Consider the following 21,952-nt stretch of genomic DNA (forward strand, 5'->3'; position numbering starts at 1 on the left):
AACACCTAATAAAAAAAATACAACCTGAATCATAGTTAGGGTCCCAAGTTATCATTTCGATATACGACATGGTGATGCAGTTCTTACCAATTTCAATTCTCCCGGCAGATAATTCAAAATATAAATTAGTTTAAGTAATAGTCCAGTATGATTGATAAGCCAACCTCAAGTTTGGCAGGAGTGGATATTTAGCTTTTGTACAAGACATAATCTTGTACATGTACTTTAAATTTCGTGAAGTATTTACACTTAATTACCTTCAAAAAATTCTCCATACTGCATTATGCCTTTTATCCATTCATGAAATTTATGTACAGCTGTAAATACTCCTGGATCAACACATCGGGTTCTTGAAATCTGTTGTCCTAATAAATACCACCGATTATCACTCTGTAAAATAAAAAGCACTGAAATACCTATCCGATTATCTAAACTCAATAGTTCAATAGATGTATAGCACTATACATGTGATAAAGTACATTTACACACATAAATTAGACATTGTATACAGTGGTAGTTATTATCAATTAATGTACAGGAAAATTATATATGGACCTCAAGACCAACCATGTCGGGTGGATATCCTTCGGCATCGGCAGCAACCGCCATTTATTTCACATCTACAAATGTTCTCATGAAATCCTGCTTCATATAGTTTCATAAATCGTCTAGCAAAGGTGCATAATTAGATCCCACTAGAATGCCAATGTTTTGTTGAAAGACATATATAAAGGTGATTTTTTACCCTTGTACAATATAAACAAGCTTGATGAATGATTTTTTTTATGTGGTATGTAGTATAAAACCTGGAAAAGTTAAACGTTTTGATGGCAGCCATATCAGAACAAATATCTTGCTATAAAAATTCCAGAGGAAGGAAACATGGACCTTGGATTTGAAAGACTGCCAATATATTTGATGTTGTTGCAACTATAAGGCATGGTAGTAGCAAATTTTCTAATCCAAAAGTTTTCTTTTCCATTAGGGAAAAGTGAACTACAACGGAACACGAGTGAGCAAAATGGAGTGATCGTCTTAATTTTGAAAGTGTTGTGAAGTTAAAACTAAGAGCATTATTCATTCCATGGCGATGGTCATTTATTTTATAACGAATTGCTTGTTCTGTTTTCTCAACACACACCAGACCACCCAATTCAATTTCGTAGATAAACGTTTTTATTTTTTTTTCTAAGTTCTCAAAACATTCAATTTCAAGACTGTTAAAATGTTACTCAATTCTGAAGACTGTCAGTATATTGCAGATTTTTAACACCGTATTTACTTATTGTTGCAGTAAAGCAATGACAGAAAATTTCTAATAGTCAGAAAGTAGATGCGTATATTGTCTTGTATTTTTTGGAAAAAATATTTCCCTCTAATTGTACATTATATTAATACTATCCTGTGGGATGACCCGAGGACATACTGATTCATAGCGTCCCATGTAGCTTATTGGGACAAATAATGCAAAATATATTTGCATGCAGCAAATAGAATAAACACATTTCCAATGGTAGAATGTCATATACTATCAGATATTTATCACTTGTAAACAAACACATTATATTTTGGTCAAGTTGAAGAATCAAACTTAAATTAATTTAATACTAAAATGGGAAAGAGTGATAATTTTTGTACTCGCGACATTACAGCCAATCAAACATCAGAATCTTTGTACAATTTGCGTTTTTTAACTTTACGCTAAACAAGTAGGTGTTGAACTAATACCTTTTGCTCCAAATTATATATGTCCTTGCACTAAACAGTGCCTGTACTGCTATTATTTTGGCATTATTTTTTATGTTTAATTTGAAACAACTAGCTGAGCACTTTTAACATTCGAGTGTGTAGTTAAATGCGAAAAAGATCTAGCCTCATATTCCAAGCCAGATCCCATAAAGTGAGATGTAATCGTATAATGTATGTTCCACCATGTCAATGCAACTAATTTTCTATAATGAGGGGATTGTTATCATGGGATCATATGGTTAGATTCAAAATCGCCAAAAATGCAAACCTCCTGGACCCCGTAATATGCATGCGTTGTGGCGTTTTTCTATATTCAATGTGATTTACTTAAAACGCCTGTGATGCATTATAACACGTTATAGCTAATAACTAAAATGCATATAAGACCACTGTTGGCCATAGTTGCAATCATATATATGATATACACTTTCTTGCCTTGATCATATATGGTCCTCCGTAATCTAGTATGCACCAATCCACTCGACGTAAGTGTTCTGCATAAACACAAAACTTATCATCAGCGATGCGTGAACTTAAGTCAAAACAAGTATTCCAATCACGTGTTGTAAGGACAGTCTGTGGAGAAAATTATATTTAGATTGCGTATTGTATATCGCTAATTGAAGTTAGTATGTGTATGTTGTTGTCTAATGTTGTACGATCAGCTTCCCGCTTCGGAACACATGTTAACTGTCGGCGTGGAATTATTCAGCTGTACTACAATATAGTGCAACTTGCCGCCATTTGTAAATTGTTTAATCGCCCGTCATATTTATCAGTGGTTATAGCTGTCACGTGTTGCGTCACGTCACGTGATAATTGAATTAAAAAACAATGATTCGACCTAGAAGTGGCTAATGACTAAAATGTTATTGCTTATTTTAAGCTTACGAGTTATAGGCTAGTTTATGTCAATTAAGCATGATGATGATAATTTATGATGTTTTTTCATAAACCACATAAATATTACTATACTCTCATGGTAATATTTTTTTTGTGAATTGAACATTTTATTCGCCAAGAGTATGTTTTACCGTCACTGTGTTGTACCATGAAAATTATTGTTATGCAGTTTAAAATTCGTAAATCGCTGTTATAACGATGATGAGATGTAACACGAATTGTTCCTTACCATATCAAAAGCAATATTTCATAACTAAATATTACAATTGTGAATAATATGCACTATAGAAATAATTTAACATTAAAATTACGAGCACCCTGTCGGCTGAGATAGCTGCGCTGTTAGCAATGCACATTTCAATTAAAGAACAGAAGATATCATTAGAAAATGAACAATATGATATTATCAAAACAATCAGACTTGCGGTTTTCAACAAGTGGAAATTATCACTTTTTACCAAAAATTACAAAAATATTCATCAAAATTAGAGAATTGAATATATCATCATGAAATGAACAAATCTGAGTTAGAACCACATGTAGTACCTACATATGTAATATCAAAACAATTGGACTTGCGGTTTTCAACAAGAAGTCGTAAATATCACTTTTTACCAAAAATTACAAAAATATTCACCAAAATTAGAAAATTGAATATATTATTACAAAATGAACAAATCTGAGAGAGGACCACATGTAGTACCTATATATGTAATATCAAAGCAATTGGACTTGCGGTTTTCAACAAGAAGTCGTAAATATCACTTTTTACCAAAAATTACAAAAATATTCATCAAAATTAGAGAATTGAAGATATCATCATGAAATGAACAAATCTGAGTTAGAACCACATGTAGTACCTATATATGTAATATCAAAGCAATTGGACTTGAGGTTTTTAACAATAAGTCGAAAATATCACTTTTTACCAAAATTACAAAAATAATCACTAAGATTAGAAAATTCAATATATCATTACAAAATGAACAAATCTGGGAGAGGTCCACATGTAGTACCTATATATGCAATATCAAAGCAATTGGACTTGCGGTTTTCAACAAGAAGTCGAAAATAATACTTTTTACCAAAAATGACAAAAATATTCACCAAAATTAGAGAATTAAAGATATCATTACGAAATGAACAAGTCATGAATGACACTGCCTTCGCTAGTTGTCATTCTAAAGTTGCATGGACATAAATTGTAAAACGTGATTTCTATGGCATTTTCATGTTTATATCACTCTCCATCCAGGTCAGCATTATTCTCAGCAAGGAAACCAGATAGCACCAAACCAGTACAAAAATGGTAAGTAGAAAAAAATAGGTAAAATGACAAGGAAGTATACAAATCAGATCTGCAAATATGTAGAGTCAGTGTTCTGTCTGTTTGGATAAACTAGTTTGTGGCCCTGGATTAGTTTGAATATCTCTAATAAAGACAAGATTACTTCTCATACGACAATGATACAAATAAAGTGCAAAAATCCAGAAAAATATTATCAAGTTTTTATTATCATTCATTAATATTGACAAATCGTGTGAAAATTTATGTACAGAGAAACACATATTTATGCTTTGGTTGACAGAACTTCTCAAAGTAAAAAAAAAAACTTTATACAATTGTCAGACACGCAGCAAATAGTACCGGTATGTTTTTGTAATACGTGCAGTTCCAGTGGCTTTGGTTCTGAGAAAAAAAGAACATTTTGTCCAAAGTAAGCAGAGGTTGTAGCATATGTGCTCCCATTCGCTGTTAGATTTAATTAAAAAAGATATTTGAGTCTTTTTAGTACGAAAAAAATATTACTTAATAAATTTATACCAGCCAGAAAGAAATTGCAGTTCACACTGTACTATTTTAAACATGTTCTACCAAAGTCTAGGATGAACTAATTCACCTGTTTAATACACCTGTTTAATACACAGTCTATGACGTGATGTCGGCATACAGTTGTTCATAGAAATATTTAAAACATAGTCTATTACGTGATGTCGGCATACAGTTGTTTACAGAAATATTTAATACAGTCTATTACGTGATGTCGGCATACAATTGTTCATGGAAATATTTAATACACTGTCTATTACGTGATGTCGGCATACAGTTGTTTACAGAAATATTTAATACATAGTCTATTACGTGATGTCGGCATACAGTTTTTAATAGAAATATTTAATACATAGTCTATTACGTGATGTCGAAAATACAGTTGTTTACAGAAATATTAAATACATAGTCTATTACGTGATGTCGGCATACAGTTGTTCATAGGAATATTTAATACATAGTCTATTACGCGATGTCGGCTTACAGTTGTTTACAGAAATATTTAATACACAGTCTATTACGTGATGTCGGCATACAGTTGTTTACAGAAATATTTAATACATAGTCTATTACGTGATGTCGGCATACAGTTGTTCATAGAAATATTTAATACATAGTCTATTACGTGTTGTCGGCATGCAGTTGTTTACAGAAATATGTAATATATAGTCTATTACGTGTTGTCGGCATACAGTTGTTCATAGGAATATTTAATACATAGTCTATTACGTGATGTCGGCTTACAGTTGTTTACAGAAATATTTAATACACAGTGTATTACGTGATGTTGGCATACAGTTGTTTACAGAAATATGTAATACAGTCTATTACGTGATGTCGGCATACAGTTGTTTACAGAAATATTTAATACATAGTCTATTACGTGATGTCGGCATACAGTTGTTCATAGAAATATTTAATACATAGTCTATTACGTGATGTCGGCATGCAGTTGTTTACAGAAATATGTAATACATAGTCTATTACGTGATGTCGGCAAACAGTTGTTCATAGGAATATTTAATACATAGTCTATTACGTGATGTCGGCTTACAGTTGTTTACAGAAATATTTAATACACAGTCTATTACGTGATGTCGGCATACAGTTGTTTACAGAAATATGTAATACAGTCTATTACGTGATGTCGGCATACAGTTGTTTACAGAAATATTTAATACATAGTCTATTACGTGATGTCGGCATACAGTTGTTCATAGAAATATTTAATACATAGTCTATTACGTGATGTCGGCATACAGTTGTTTACAGAAATATTTAATACATAGTCTATTACGTGATGTCGGCATACAGTTGTTCATAGAAATATTTAATACACAGTCTATTACGTGATGTCGGCATACAGTTGTTCATAGAAATATTTAATACACAGTCTATTACGTGATGTCTGCATACAGTTGTTCATAGAAATATTTAATACACAGCCTATTACGTGATGTCGGCATGCAGTTGTTTACATAAATATGTAATACATAGTATATTACGTGATGTCGGTATGCAGTTGTTCATAGAGATTTGTAATACACAGTCTATTACGTGATGTCGGCATACAGTTTTTCATAGAAATATTTAATACATAGTCTATTACGTGATGTCGTCATACAGTTGTTTACAGAAATATTTAATACATAGTCTATTACGTGATGTCGGCATACAGTTGTTCATAGAAATATTTAATACACAACCTATTACGTGATGTCGGCATGCAGTTGTTTACAGAAATATGTAATACATAGTATATTACGTGATGTCGGTATGCAGTTGTTCATAGAGATATGTAATGCACAGTCTATTACGTGATGTCGGCATACAGTTGTTCATAGAAATATTTAATACACAGGCTATTACGTGATGTCGGCATACAGTTGTTCATAGAAATATTTAATACCTAGTCTATTACATGATGTCAGCATGCAGTTGTTTACAGAAATATTTAATACATAGTCTATTACGTGATGTCGGTATGCAGTTGTTAATAGAAATATTTAATACATAGTCTATTACGTGATGTCGGCATACAGTTGTTCATAGAAATATTTAATACATAGTCTATTACGTGATGTCGGCTTACAGTTGTTTACAGAAATATTTAATACACAGTGTATTACGTGATGTTGGCATACAGTTGTTTACAGAAATATGTAATACAGTCTATTACGTGATGTCGGCATACAGTTGTTTACAGAAATATTTAATACATAGTCTATTACGTGATGTCGGCATACAGTTGTTCATAGAAATATTTAATACATAGTCTATTACGTGATGTCGGCATGCAGTTGTTTACAGAAATATGTAATACATAGTCTATTACGTGATGTCGGCATACAGTTGTTCATAGGAATATTTAATACATAGTCTATTACGTGATGTCGGCTTACAGTTGTTTACAGAAATATTTAATACACAGTCTATTACGTGATGTCGGCATACAGTTGTTTACAGAAATATGTAATACAGTCTATTACGTGATGTCGGCATACAGTTGTTTACAGAAATATTTAATACATAGTCTATTACGTGATGTCGGCATACAGTTGTTCATAGAAATATTTAATACATAGTCTATTACGTGATGTCGGCATACAGTTGTTTACAGAAATATTTAATACATAGTCTATTACGTGATGTCGGCATACAGTTGTTCATAGAAATATTTAATACACAGTCTATTACGTGATGTCGGCATACAGTTGTTTACAGAAATATTTAATACATAGTCTATTACGTGATGTCGGCATACAGTTGTTCATAGAAATATTTAATACACAGGCTATTACGTGATGTCGGCATACAGTTGTTCATAGAAATATTTAATACCTAGTCTATTACATGATGTCGGCATGCAGTTGTTTACAGAAATATTTAATACATAGTCTATTACGTGATGTCGGTATGCAGTTGTTAATAGAAATATTTAATACATAGTCTATTACGTGATGTCGGCATACAGTTGTTCATAGAAATATTTAATACATAGTCTATTACGTGATGTCGGCTTACAGTTGTTTACAGAAATATTTAATACACAGTGTATTACGTGATGTTGGCATACAGTTGTTTACAGAAATATGTAATACAGTCTATTACGTGATGTCGGCATACAGTTGTTTACAGAAATATTTAATACATAGTCTATTACGTGATGTCGGCATACAGTTGTTCATAGAAATATTTAATACATAGTCTATTACGTGATGTCGGCATGCAGTTGTTTACAGAAATATGTAATACATAGTCCATTACGTGATGTCGGCATACAGTTGTTCATAGGAATATTTAATACATAGTCTATTACGTGATGTCGGCTTACAGTTGTTTACAGAAATATTTAATACACAGTCTATTACGTGATGTCGGCATACAGTTGTTTACAGAAATATGTAATACAGTCTATTACGTGATGTCGGCATACAGTTGTTTACAGAAATATTTAATACATAGTCTATTACGTGATGTCGGCATACAGTTGTTCATAGAAATATTTAATACATAGTCTATTACGTGATGTCGGCATACAGTTGTTTACAGAAATATTTAATACATAGTCTATTACGTGATGTCGGCATACAGTTGTTCATAGAAATAGTTAATACACAGCCTATTACGTGATGTCGGCATGCAGTTGTTTACAGAAATATGTAATACATAGTATATTACGTGATGTCGGTATGCAGTTGTTCATAGAGATATGTAATACACAGTCTATTACGTGATGTCGGCATACAGTTGTTCATAGAAGTATTTAATACACAGGCTATTACGTGATGTCGGCATACAGTTGTTCATAGAAATATTTAATACCTAGTCTATTACATGATGTCGGCATGCAGTTGTTTACAGAAATATTTAATACATAGTCTATTACGTGATGTCGGTATGCAGTTGTTAATAGAAACATTTAATACATAGTCTATTACGTGATGTCGGCATACAGTTGTTCATAGAAATATTTAATACATAGTCTATTACGTGATGTCGGCTTACAGTTGTTTACAGAAATATTTAATACACAGTGTATTACGTGATGTTGGCATACAGTTGTTTACAGAAATATGTAATACAGTCTATTACGTGATGTCGGCATACAGTTGTTTACAGAAATATTTAATACATAGTCTATTACGTGATGTCGGCATACAGTTGTTCATAGAAATATTTAATACATAGTCTATTACGTGATGTCGGCATGCAGTTGTTTACAGAAATATGTAATACATAGTCTATTACGTGATGTCGGCATACAGTTGTTCATAGGAATATTTAATACATAGTCTATTACGTGATGTCGGCTTACAGTTGTTTACAGAAATATTTAATACACAGTCTATTACGTGATGTCGGCATACAGTTGTTTACAGAAATATGTAATACAGTCTATTACGTGATGTCGGCATACAGTTGTTTACAGAAATATTTAATACATAGTCTATTACGTGATGTCGGCATACAGTTGTTCATAGAAATATTTAATACATAGTCTATTACGTGATGTCGGCATACAGTTGTTTACAGAAATATTTAATACATAGTCTATTACGTGATGTCGGCATACAGTTGTTCATAGAAATAGTTAATACACAGTCTATTACGTGATGTCGGCATACAGTTGTTTACAGAAATATTTAATACATAGTCTATTACGTGATGTCGGCATACAGTTGTTCATAGAAATATTTAATACACAGGCTATTACGTGATGTCGGCATACAGTTGTTCATAGAAATATTTAATACCTAGTCTATTACATGATGTCGGCATGCAGTTGTTTACAGAAATATTTAATACATAGTCTATTACGTGATGTCGGTATGCAGTTGTTAATAGAAATATTTAATACATAGTCTATTACGTGATGTCGGCATACAGTTGTTCATAGAAATATTTAATACATAGTCTATTACGTGATGTCGGCTTACAGTTGTTTACAGAAATATTTAATACACAGTGTATTACGTGATGTTGGCATACAGTTGTTTACAGAAATATGTAATACAGTCTATTACGTGATGTCGGCATACAGTTGTTTACAGAAATATTTAATACATAGTCTATTACGTGATGTCGGCATACAGTTGTTCATAGAAATATTTAATACATAGTCTATTACGTGATGTCGGCATGCAGTTGTTTACAGAAATATGTAATACATAGTCCATTACGTGATGTCGGCATACAGTTGTTCATAGGAATATTTAATACATAGCCTATTACGTGATGTCGGCTTACAGTTGTTTACAGAAATATTTAATACACAGTCTATTACGTGATGTCGGCATACAGTTGTTTACAGAAATATGTAATACAGTCTATTACGTGATGTCGGCATACAGTTGTTTACAGAAATATTTAATACATAGTCTATTACGTGATGTCGGCATACAGTTGTTCATAGAAATATTTAATACATAGTCTATTACGTGATGTCGGCATACAGTTGTTTACAGAAATATTTAATACATAGTCTATTACGTGATGTCGGCATACAGTTGTTCATAGAAATATTTAATACACAGTCTATTACGTGATGTCGGCATACAGTTGTTCATAGAAATATTTAATACACAGTCTATTACGTGATGTCTGCATACAGTTGTTCATAGAAATATTTAATACATAGTCTATTACGTGATGTCGTCATACAGTTGTTTACAGAAATATTTAATACATAGTCTATTACGTGATGTCGGCATACAGTTGTTCATAGAAATATTTAATACACAGCCTATTACGTGATGTCGGCATGCAGTTGTTTACAGAAATATGTAATACATAGTATATTACGTGATGTCGGCATGCAGTTGTTCATAGAGATATGTAATACACAGTCTATTACGTGATGTCGGCATACAGTTGTTCATAGAAATATTTAATACACAGGCTATTACGTGATGTCGGCATACAGTTGTTCATAGAAATATTTAATACCTAGTCTATTACATGATGTCGGCATGCAGTTGTTTACAGAAATATTTAATACATAGTCTATTACGTGATGTCCGTATGCAGTTGTTAATAGAAATATTTAATACATAGTCTATTACGTGATGTCGGCATACAGTTGTTCATAGAAATATTTAATACACAGTCTATTACGTGATGTCGGCATACAGTTGTTTACAGAAATATGTAGTACACAGTCTATTACGTGATGTCGGCATACAGTTGTTTACAGAAATATTTAATACATAGTCTATTACGTGATGTCGGCATACAGTTTTTCATAGAAATATTTAATACATAGTCTATTACGTGATGTCGGCATACAGTTGTTCATAGAAATATTTAATACATAGTCTATTACGTGATGTCGGCATACAGTTGTTCATAGAAATATTTAATACACAGTCTATTACGTGATGTCGGCATACAGTTGTTCATAGAAATATTTAATACATAGTCTATTACGTAATGTCGGCATACAGTTTTTCATATATTTAATACATAGTCTATTAAGTGATATCGGCATACAGTTGTTCATAGAAATATTTAATACACAGTTTATTACGTGATGTCGGCATACAGTTGTTTACAGAAATATGTAATACACAGTCTATTACGTGATGTCGGCATGCAGTTGTTTACAGAGATATGTAATACATAGTATATTACGTGATGTCGGTATGCAGTTGTTCATAGAGATATGTAATACAGTCTATTACGTGATGTCGGCATACAATTGTTCATAGAAATATTTAATACACACAGTCTATTACGGGATGTCGGCATACAATTGTTCATAGAAATATTTAATACATAGTCTATTACGTAATGTCGGCATACAGTTTTTCATATATTTAATACATAGTCTATTAAGTGATATCGGCATACAGTTGTTCATAGAAATATTTAATACACAGTTTATTACGTGATGTCGGCATACAGTTGTTTACAGAAATATGTAATACACAGTCTATTACGTGATGTCGGCATGCAGTTGTTTACAGAGATATGTAATACATAGTATATTACGTGATGTCGGTATGCAGTTGTTCATAGAGATATGTAATACAGTCTATTACGTGATGTCGGCATACAATTGTTCATAGAAATATTTAATACACACAGTCTATTACGGGATGTCGGCATACAATTGTTCATAGAAATATTTAATACACAGTCTATTACGTGAAGTCGGTATACAGTTGTTCATAGAAATATTTAATACATAGTCTATTACGTGATGTCGGCATACAGTTGTTTACAGAAATATGTAATACACAGTCTATTACGTGATGTCGGCATACAGTTGTTCATAGAAATATTTAATACATAGTCTATTACGTGATGTCGGCATACAGTTGTTTACAGAAATATTTAATACAGTCTATTACGTGATGTCGGCATACAATTGTTCATAGAAATATTCAATACACAGTCTATTACGTGATGTCGGCATACAGTTGTTTACAGAAATATTTAATACACAGTCTATTACGTGATGTCGGCCTAAAGTTGTTCATAGAAATAGTTAATACACAGTCTATTACGTGATGTCGGCATACAGTTGTTCATAGAAATATTTAATGCATAGTCTATTACGTGATGTCGGCATAAAGTTGTTCATAGAAATATTTAATACACAGTTTATTACGTGATGTCGGCATACTGTTGTTTACAGAAATATGTAATACACAGTCTATTACGTGATGTCGGCATACAGTTGTTCATAGAAATATTTAATACACTGTCTATTACGTCATGTCGGCATACAGTTGTTTACAGAAATATGTAATACACAGTCTATTACGTGATGTCGGCATACAGTTGTTTACAGAAATATGTAATACATAGTCTATTACGTGATGTCGGCATACAGTTGTTCATAGAAATATTTAATACATAGTCTATTACGTGATGTCGGCATACAGTTGTTTACAGAAATATTTAATACATGGTGTGACATAAATTGTAAGTTAAAAGTACAGAGCCCTGGCTGTGTGAATGAAAAGCGCACATGTTTGTATAATTTGCAACAACCCATTGCACATGTTTATTTTTAAGACTTCTGATACAGTCACTGGATTGTGTTGTCAGCAGAAATTGAGATACATACATCCTGTCTCTCCCTGTGGCATAATGGTATGGCTCAGACAGTGACATGGGGATGTGAAATACCTTGGAATGTGCTGAACCCAGTGCTGTTGGCAATGAAAATAGATATGACATCATTGACCCGAGTCTCCTACTTTAAATTGGTAGAGCTTGGATTAAGAGTGGTTTATTCCACTACCAAAATTGGCATCCTCTGTACACTGATTTGTCGGCTATTTCGAGATAACCAATCATTTCGTTATATACATTTTATTATTTGCATGGTCATAAATTAGCTCGTGTATTTAAGTTGAGACATAAGGGAAAATCTTTAGTCAGGAAGGTGACCTGACTTGATCATGTAACATCTTGTGATGCTGATTCCTGACTCTAGTGAGCTGTACCCTATACAGGGGTACATATGCAGACGTGCTGTGCAGTAATCCCTGCTGATCATCAGGAACCACTGAAGCTCACTGCCTGAACTACTCCCGTTGTACCAGTGCTACCAGTAGCAGCAGATAGCAGTGCAGTTGCCGATACTCCCTGGACACAGAGCACGAGTTTAAATTGTAGTGCAGCTGCTTCGCCAGTGTGCCAGATACGAAGGAACGCAACATTGCACATTGCTGTCCAATGGAGAGTGGAGTGTTCCCTGCAGCATCGATCAAGTCTCTAATTTATTTTATTTTACAGTGTATCCCCCTCCTTGCTGGTTCCAGTGACCAGCATCCCTGTTATTTGTTTATTAAAGTACAGGAAACCGTATATATTGTGTTGTGTTGATTTGTTATAATCGTTACTAGTATATTTCTTTCTCTGCACAGTCTCAGTTGTGGTGATATACATTCACCAAACGATCCCCACCCTGTGACAGCTGACGAGCTGAGAGGGAGGAGACTTATTAGATAAGCACGCTACCAAAGACAAAGACTATTAGACTGGTATTAAAAACAAGCTCCCCGATCCTGAATACGGTGTAGCCCCTTAAAGGCCCCCCCCCCCCGCATTCAACGTCACATTGGTGGCAGCGGTGGGATACAACTGGTGCAGAGGAGGTGAACCAGAGAAAGCAGATCAAGGCGACTCCTGTTACTGATCAAGAAATGGCAGAGAAAGATTCAAGTAGAAAGTATCCAGACTGAACCTGTAGCAGATCCAGAAATGGCAAAGCCGATTCCAGTAGAGAGTATCCGGATTGAACCAGTAGCTGATGCAGAGCAAAGAAATGATCAGCAAATTTTTGTTGATACATTAAGAGAAATACAGTTTGCACAGGCAGCAGCTGGTGATACTGCGGAGCTTAAAGATCCAGTGGAGACTGAAAAAGAGGGGGTTGTGCAGTCAGAGGGTAAAGCAGAGGAGCTGCCACCACAGGTGACACCAAACTCTGCCTATGGGACCCAAAAAATGAGTAAAGCTGAGCTGTTGACTGACAGTAGATTTACATCTGAAAAGCGGAGTAAGCCAGCAGTGGCAGGGAAAACAGATATACCATGGAGGCTGGATACAGCCACACCACGGTACCGATCAGCATTGAGAGGGAGACCAGCTGACAGAGCAGATGACTTATGGCTTGGGTACCCCCGGGCACAATCAACTGGCAGATGGCTGACAAACCCCACCTCAGATTTATTTGAGGAGGTAAAAGAGAATCCAGAGCTGGTAGTTAGACCAAAGTTGTACAGAGAAAAAGCACTGAAAGGAGAGGAGGCTTTCCATCAGAGGGGCATGTATCCTGTGACAAAGCCTAGCATAATTCCAGAAAAATTTAAAAGGAAAACGCCATGGAGATATTACAAATTGTAAATAATTGGTATATGGTACATAAGTCCAGGTATTAGGCAGTGAGTCTGTCCGGTTTGGCGCAAAAAGTGCTGACCCAAGAAGCAGATGGTGGAGAAATACCGTACTAGGAGTTAGTCACCAGACTGGACAGGAGATTTGGTCCCGGTGGGCAAGCAGATACATATGTGGCAGAATTGCGGATTAGACAGCGCAAGAAAGATGAAAGTTTGCAAGAATTGGGTGAAGCTATACGGGAATTAACAGAGATGGCCTACCCAGGTATGGATCCTGCTTCCCAGGAAAGGCTAGGCAGGCAGTATTTTAAGAATGCCATCCCTGAAAAGAAAATAAGAGACGGTATATTCAGAGCAAATCCAAAAACATTTGACCAGGCGATACAGGCTGCATTGGAGACTGAATCACACGTGATGTCAGAGAAAAGGAGACTGGCTGAGCGGTGCCCCAAATTTGGCAGGGTGCTGAATGCTGAAGGTGACTCTGAGATGGTAGAACTAAATGAAGGGATAAAAGAAATGGGGGTCGGAAAATTCCAACCAACCCAGATAGGAGAGCAGTCATTCGGTGGAGGGAAAGATAAAAGACCAAGAAGGTGGGGCCAGATGGGAATTGAGTGTTACAGATGCGGAGGACGGAGGCATATTAAGAGAAACTGCGCAACTCCACCAAACGGGTATGCGGGAAACGAATCACGACCAACCCCAGGGGCCAGGGCTGGGTCGGAAATGCAGACAGGCCCAGGCAACCCCAACAAGCAGTAAAAATGGTGCAGGGACGGAGGGGACAGGGTACGCAGGCAGGGGAGACAAAACTAGAGGAATCAGATACAGCGACCCCCCCAGCAACTGAAAGTAGACCCCTGCCTACCGTACATGACTATACAAGGGCAACAAGCGGTATATTTGTGGCAGGCAGAATAGGTGGATTACAGGGATATTTTTTAATAGATACAGGGGCATCAGGAACCCTGTTGTCAAGAAAACATTATGAGCGTATACCTGAGATGCAGAGACCTGCATTGGAAGCCATGACGACTCGGATCCGGCAAGCAGACGGTACCTTGATGAAACAGCATGGTGGAGCTAATATGGAGGTACGCATAAGTAAATACAAAACCACAGCCGATGTGATTGTAGTGGATATGGAGACTGATGCAATATTGGGGATGGAATTGCTGATTACCTTAGGCTGTGTAGTGGACATAAATAATCTACAGCTGAAATTTCTGGATGAAATAGTTCCATGTTATGACTGGAAGGCCCGTACTCTTTGTGCCAGAGTGGTGCTGAGAAAAGCAGTTGATATTCCTCCTGGCAGTGAAATGTTAGTACGATGTGATGCTAACAGAAAGATCCCAGGCTCTCGGCAGGGAATGGTGATACCAACAGATAAAAACCCGATTGCGGAAAGAGGAATAATGGTGGCAAGAGCATTAGTATCAGATTGTAATGGAGTAATACCAGTACGGTTGTTGAATGTAACCCCACACCCAATACATGTAAAACAAGGCACTGCGGTGGGGATGGTGGAGCCGCTATCAGAGGGGGAAGGTGTGGTTACAGCAGAGAGGGATAAAGAAAATGAGGTACCACTGAAAGAAAAGCAACTGCCAGAATATTTGCATGATATATGGAGGCGGAGTACAGCAGAGCTGGATGACGGTGAAGCAGAAAAGGTAGCGGCATTGCTGATGAAGTATGCAGATGTATTTTCCAGGGGTGATGATGATATGGGGTGTACCAATCTGGTTAAACACTCCATTAATAAAGGTGAGGCAGCTCCTGTTAGGCAACCCTCAAGAAGACTACCAATTTGGCAGAGAGAGGAAGCGGGGAAGCAGGTGGAAAAGATGCTGAAAGCCGGTATTATTGAACCAAGTTTAGTCCCTGGGCTTCACCAATTGTGTTAGTAAAGAAAAAAGATGGTGGGACAAGGTTTTGTGTTGACTACAGGAAGCTGAATGATGTAACAATTAAAGATGCGTATCCAATTCCCAGAATAGATGATTCTCTGGACAGTCTGTCAGGCGCTTGCTGGTTTTCTACCTTAGATTTGGCTAGCGGTTATTGGCAAGTCCAGTTAGATGAAGAGGCACAACAGAAAGCTGCTTTTGTGACCCGTAGTGGTCTGTATAGTTGGAAAGTGATGCCCTTCGGCCTTTGCAATGCGCCCTCTACGTTTGAGCGGCTTATGGAGCGAATAATGGTTGGATTGCAGTGGGAAATAGTCCTGTTATATTTAGACGATATTATTGTATACGGCAGAGATATTGATGAGGAGTTGGAGCGTCTGGAAATAGTGTTAGGCAGATTGCGGGCAGCCGGACTAAAACTCAAGCCAAAGATATGTGACCTGTGCAGAACCAGTGTAATGTATTCAGGTCATATACATGTAGTGTCAAAAGATGGTGTAGCGACGGATCCAGACAAAGCGAGAGAACCATAAAGGAGTGGCCAACGCCAAAAAGTGTGAAGAATGTAAGAAGTTTCTTGGGAATGGCGTCCTACTACTGCCGGTATGTACAAGGATTTACCAAAATAGCAGTACCTTTGCATAGATTACCGGAGAAAAATGAAGTGTTTAATTGGGATACAGAATGTGAGATTGCTTTACAGGTATTAAAGGAGTGTCTGATGTCCGCCCCGGTACTAGCGTATCCACAGGAAACAGGAGAATATGTGCTGGATACAGACGCAAGTGAAACAGGTATTGGTGCTGTCTTATCACAGGTCCAGGATGAAAAGGAAAAGGTGATAAGGTATGGCAGCAGGTCGCTGAGTAAAGCGGAAAGGAATTATTGCGTCACAAGGAAAGAATTACTGGTATTGGTGAATTTCGTGAGATACTACAGGCAGTACTTGTACGGTAGGAAATTCACCATCAGGACTGATCATGCAGCTCTGAGGTGGTTGTTGAGTTTTAAGTGTCCAGGAGGAAAACTCGCCAGGTGGATCGAAGTTCTTGGGGAATCCGAGTATAAGGTTATAGGCCAGGGAAAATCCACGGGAAAACTGACGGGTTATAAGGAGACCATGCGGGAAATGTGGTTGGCAGGGGGAACATAGCGCTGTGATTTCCAGGGCCGGAGAGTATAGCAGTTCATTGGAGGATACTCCCACTTGCATGAGGGACACAGAAAAGGTGAATATGAGAAAAGGAATAGTGGACACCAGGATGGTGGAAACGGAAATAGAGACCCAGGTATGGGCTGTCAGAATTCAACCTAAGGTGAGCAGTGATCAGATAAAGGAAGCCCAGACGGCTGATGCGGAAATAGGTCCAGTAAAGAGGGCGAAGGAATCAGACCAAAATGGAAAGAGATGTCACGGTTGGCGCCCGCCGTGAGAGTTAATTGGGGAAGCTGGAAGCAACTCGGAATAAAGAAAGGTCGAGAGTATGCGACGGTTGTGATGAAGACATTAGGAGAGATCGGATGAAAGTGAAAATTATGAACCAGTCAAAGTGCATTTTTGTGGAATCAGATGAGGAAGACATGAAATAGAACTGAACTATAAACTGTGAGTGAATAACCCTGTATGGGAAATTTGCACTGTCATGAAAAATGTATTTACCTTTACTTGGGTGGCATATATATATTTCCATTTGGATTTAGTGTAACTAGAAATTTAAAAGTAGAAAACCCGCACTTGTGCGTGAAGAATAAACTACTCCATATTTAATTATTTTTGACGTATTCATGAAAACTAGTTTTTATTTTATTTGTGGCCAGAAAGATCTCAAACCACATTCCTACTGCTGGGCTGAGTTTGGGGAGAGAGGTTAAATTGACAAACAAAATGGCAGTCAAAAGTCAACTTGAGCTGTGACTTGTGTCCTTGATTTTGTGTACTATTTCAATTGAGAGGATAGACTTCAGATACTAATTATCACCCCAAAGTATAACCAATTTCAATTCTCCAAGATAATTTATGTCTGTGAAAAAATGCTATGAAATCAACCCCGGTGTGTTGAACTCAGGGGGGAATAATGTGACATAAATTGTAAGTTAAAAGTACAGAGCCCTGGCTGTGTGAATGAAAAGCGCACATGTTTGTATAATTTGCAACAACCCATTGCGCATGTTTATTTTTAAGACTGCTTATACAGTCACTGGATTGTGTTGTCAGCAGAAATTGAGATACATACATCCTGTCTCTCCCTGTGGCATAATGGTATGGCTCAGACAGTGACATGGGGATTGTGAAATACCTTGGAATGTGCTGAACCCAGTGTTGTTGGCAATGAAAATAGATATGACATCATTGACCCGAGTCTCCTACTTTAAATTGGTAGAGCTTGGATTAAGAGTGGTTTATTCCACTACCAAAAATGGCATCCTCTGTACACTGATTTGTCGGCTATTTCGAGATAACCAATCATTTCGTTATATACATTTTATTATTTGCATGGCCATAAATTAGCTCGGGTATTTAAGTTGAGACATAAGGGAAAATCTTTAGTCAGGAAGGTGACCTGACTTGATCATGTAACATCTTGTGATACTGATTCCTGACTCCAGTGAGCTGTACCCTATACAGGGGTACATATGCAGACGTGCTGTGCAGTAATCCCTGCTGATCAACAGGAACCACTGAAGCTCACTGCCTGAACTACTCCCGTTGTACCAGTGCTACCAGTAGCAGCAGATAGCAGTGCAGTTGCCGATACTCCCTGGACACAGAGCACGAGTTTAAATTGTAGTGCAGCTGCTTCGCCAGTGTGCCAGATACGAAGGAACGCAACATTGCACATTGCTGTCAAATGGAGAGTGGAGTGTTCCCTGCAGCATCGATCAAGTCTCTAATTTATTTTATTTTACAGTGTATCCCGCTCCTTGCTGGTTCCAGTGACCAGCACCCCTGTTATTTGTTTATTAAAGTACAGGAAACCGTATATATTGTGTTGTGTTGATTTGTTATAATCGTTACTGGTATATTTCTTTCTCTGCACAGTCTCAGTTGTGGTGATATACATTCACCAAACGATCCCCACCCCGTGACAGCGGACGAGCTGAGAGGGAGGAGACTTATTAGATAAGCACGCTACCAAAGACAAAGACTATTAGACCGGTATTAAAAACAAGCTCCCCGATCCTGAATACGGTGTAGCCCCATAAAGCCCCCCCCCGCATTCAACGTCACAATAGTCTATTACGTGATGTCGGCATACAGTTGTTCATAGAAATATTTAATACATAGTCTATTACGTGATGTCGGCATACAGTTGTTCATAGAAATATTCAATACACAGTCTATTACGTGATGTCGGCATACAGTTGTTCATAGAAATATTTAATACACAGGCTATTACGTGATGTCGGCATACAGTTGTTCATAGAAATATTTAATACACAGTCTATTAAGTGATGTCGACATACAGTTGTTCATAGACATATTTAATACATAGTCTACTATGAACTCTACTTTAGCCGAAACGTCCGCCCTGGTCGAAACTCTTGCCCGAAACGTACGGAGCCGAAACGTCCGTCCACCCACTTGAACAGGGTGTCAATTCACTTGCACACGGCTATCATTCAGTAACTGTGATTTATGAATCCTCGACTCATTATATCATTTTTAATTATTTCTCTATTGCATTGATCGTTATAGTTCAATGTTTCGAATGTTAAAACATGTTGAATCTTTTTATCTCAAATAGACGATCGATGGAATTCACCTAGTTTATGAACATATCCAGAACCTGACAAATAACTAGAAGACAGGCCAAACTTCAAACTCGACTTTCACAAACAAATCGAAATGAACATAGGGATCTCGGAGAGTTCCGTGGCACTAGATGTCGACACTTCAGCCGAATTTATCGACCACATTACAAGTGACTCTGATTGTGCAGTGCACAGCTGATCGTGGCGTAATGTGACTCTGATTGTGCAGTACACAGCTGATCGTGGCTACCAGCTACGCCAATGTAGAAGGGATATATTTTGTATCCAACGAAGAGTCGTCGGCGGTAATTAGTGCAAGTCGCGCCCAGGTCAAACGCAAACGCATTGCTTAAATGATTTTATTGAAAAAAAACATTAGGCCAGAGGGACTGTCGCTCAAATTATTGTCGACATAGGAGAAAGAAGTTCGCCATGTTCATCTTTTATGGTTGCCAAGACCAACACAACGACGTCTGACAATTACTGTACATGTCAGTTAACATTTATAATAATTTATTTAAAAACAAAACAAAACAAAGGAAACAAGACATTGAATGACTTTTCCCTGGTCGTGACTAATTTATATTAAAATTGGTGAAAATTGTTTATAATGTCATAAATTGCTTGATATTTTGATATAAAAAATATGTATATTTAAATATGTATTTTAGGTATGTTATAGGTCAATTAGAGAATTGTATTTATTAAATTAAAGTTACTACTGTATATATGTTTGAACATCCAAATAAATAATTGTTTTCTATTTATTTCATTCAAAGAAAACGGCAATACTATGAATGACTCTGGTGGTATGTCTTGCATATTAATAATTCATCCATTTGTGAATAGTGTACAGCATAAAATGTCGAAAACAAAACTCGTTTGCGAAAACTAGTTTAAAGCGGGAGGGAATTGAGTCCCAAGCGACGATAACAACACACGCTAGAAACGCAAAGGCTCATGGGTGGACGCTTGTTGTAAACAATGACACGCTATGGCCATCTGACGTATGCGCAGGTGACAACTCCCCCGCTTTAAGCTAATACTGACGACTTAGAACAAAACTCATTTATATGTTCAATATACATATATACATTGCGATGAAACTGGTTTATTTTGGAAGCTGTTACCGTCGAATTCGCAAGCAACAGCAAGCGACCCACATAATATCGGACACAAACAAAATAAACAACGCAATGTTTACAGCAAACATAATCATGATTTTATTCGAATACTGCCTGACACATGTGATGATACATCAATTAACTAAACCGAGGGTTTATATGTGCTTTTTATATGTTTTTCAATGCAGGATCTCCCTCTTTCACGACGTCCCTCGGTAAGTCGCGGCCCTCGATAAGTCGCGGTTTTTGCTTGGATCCCGACACCCGCGACTTAGCGAGGGGCCACTGTATATGGACGAAAAGTTTGTCTATTTTTTTTTATTAAATTGACTAAAATATAGGAGAGTTATGCTTATTTTAAAATAGGGTTCGTTAGCTTCTCCGGCGTTTGCTGGAGGTAGCGTTCACCAGTTTCACCGTATTTAATTTCATACCTCACTGAACGCTACTTCAATCTAGTGCAGGTAATAATAATCATATAGGAGAGGATCGTTGGGGCGCTCTAGTTGACAACATTGCATTGTTGCCTAGTATTCTGTACTCAGACCGAATTCCGTGCGCAATTTTGCCAGAATAGGATTTGCCTGGTCTTTCAAACAGATGGCAATTACCCGAGTGCAATTTTACTGCATTTCTGTCAGCTAGAATTCTGTCAGCTACACCGATTGTTGTTTGGGGCATACATTTGTTTCTGTGACTGTGTAGATTTTTGCATTTTTTTTTCGATCCCTCAGTTAAACTTAAAGATCATGTTTTCATTGTTGGAGGTTCGCAATTCAATTCATTTCAAAGTCACAACACGGAGAAACACCGTGCTGT

The sequence above is a fragment of the Saccoglossus kowalevskii genome, chromosome 12, assembly GCF_978046115.1.
Source record: "Saccoglossus kowalevskii chromosome 12, keSacKowa6.1, whole genome shotgun sequence".
Taxonomy (NCBI): Eukaryota; Metazoa; Hemichordata; class Enteropneusta; family Harrimaniidae; genus Saccoglossus; species Saccoglossus kowalevskii.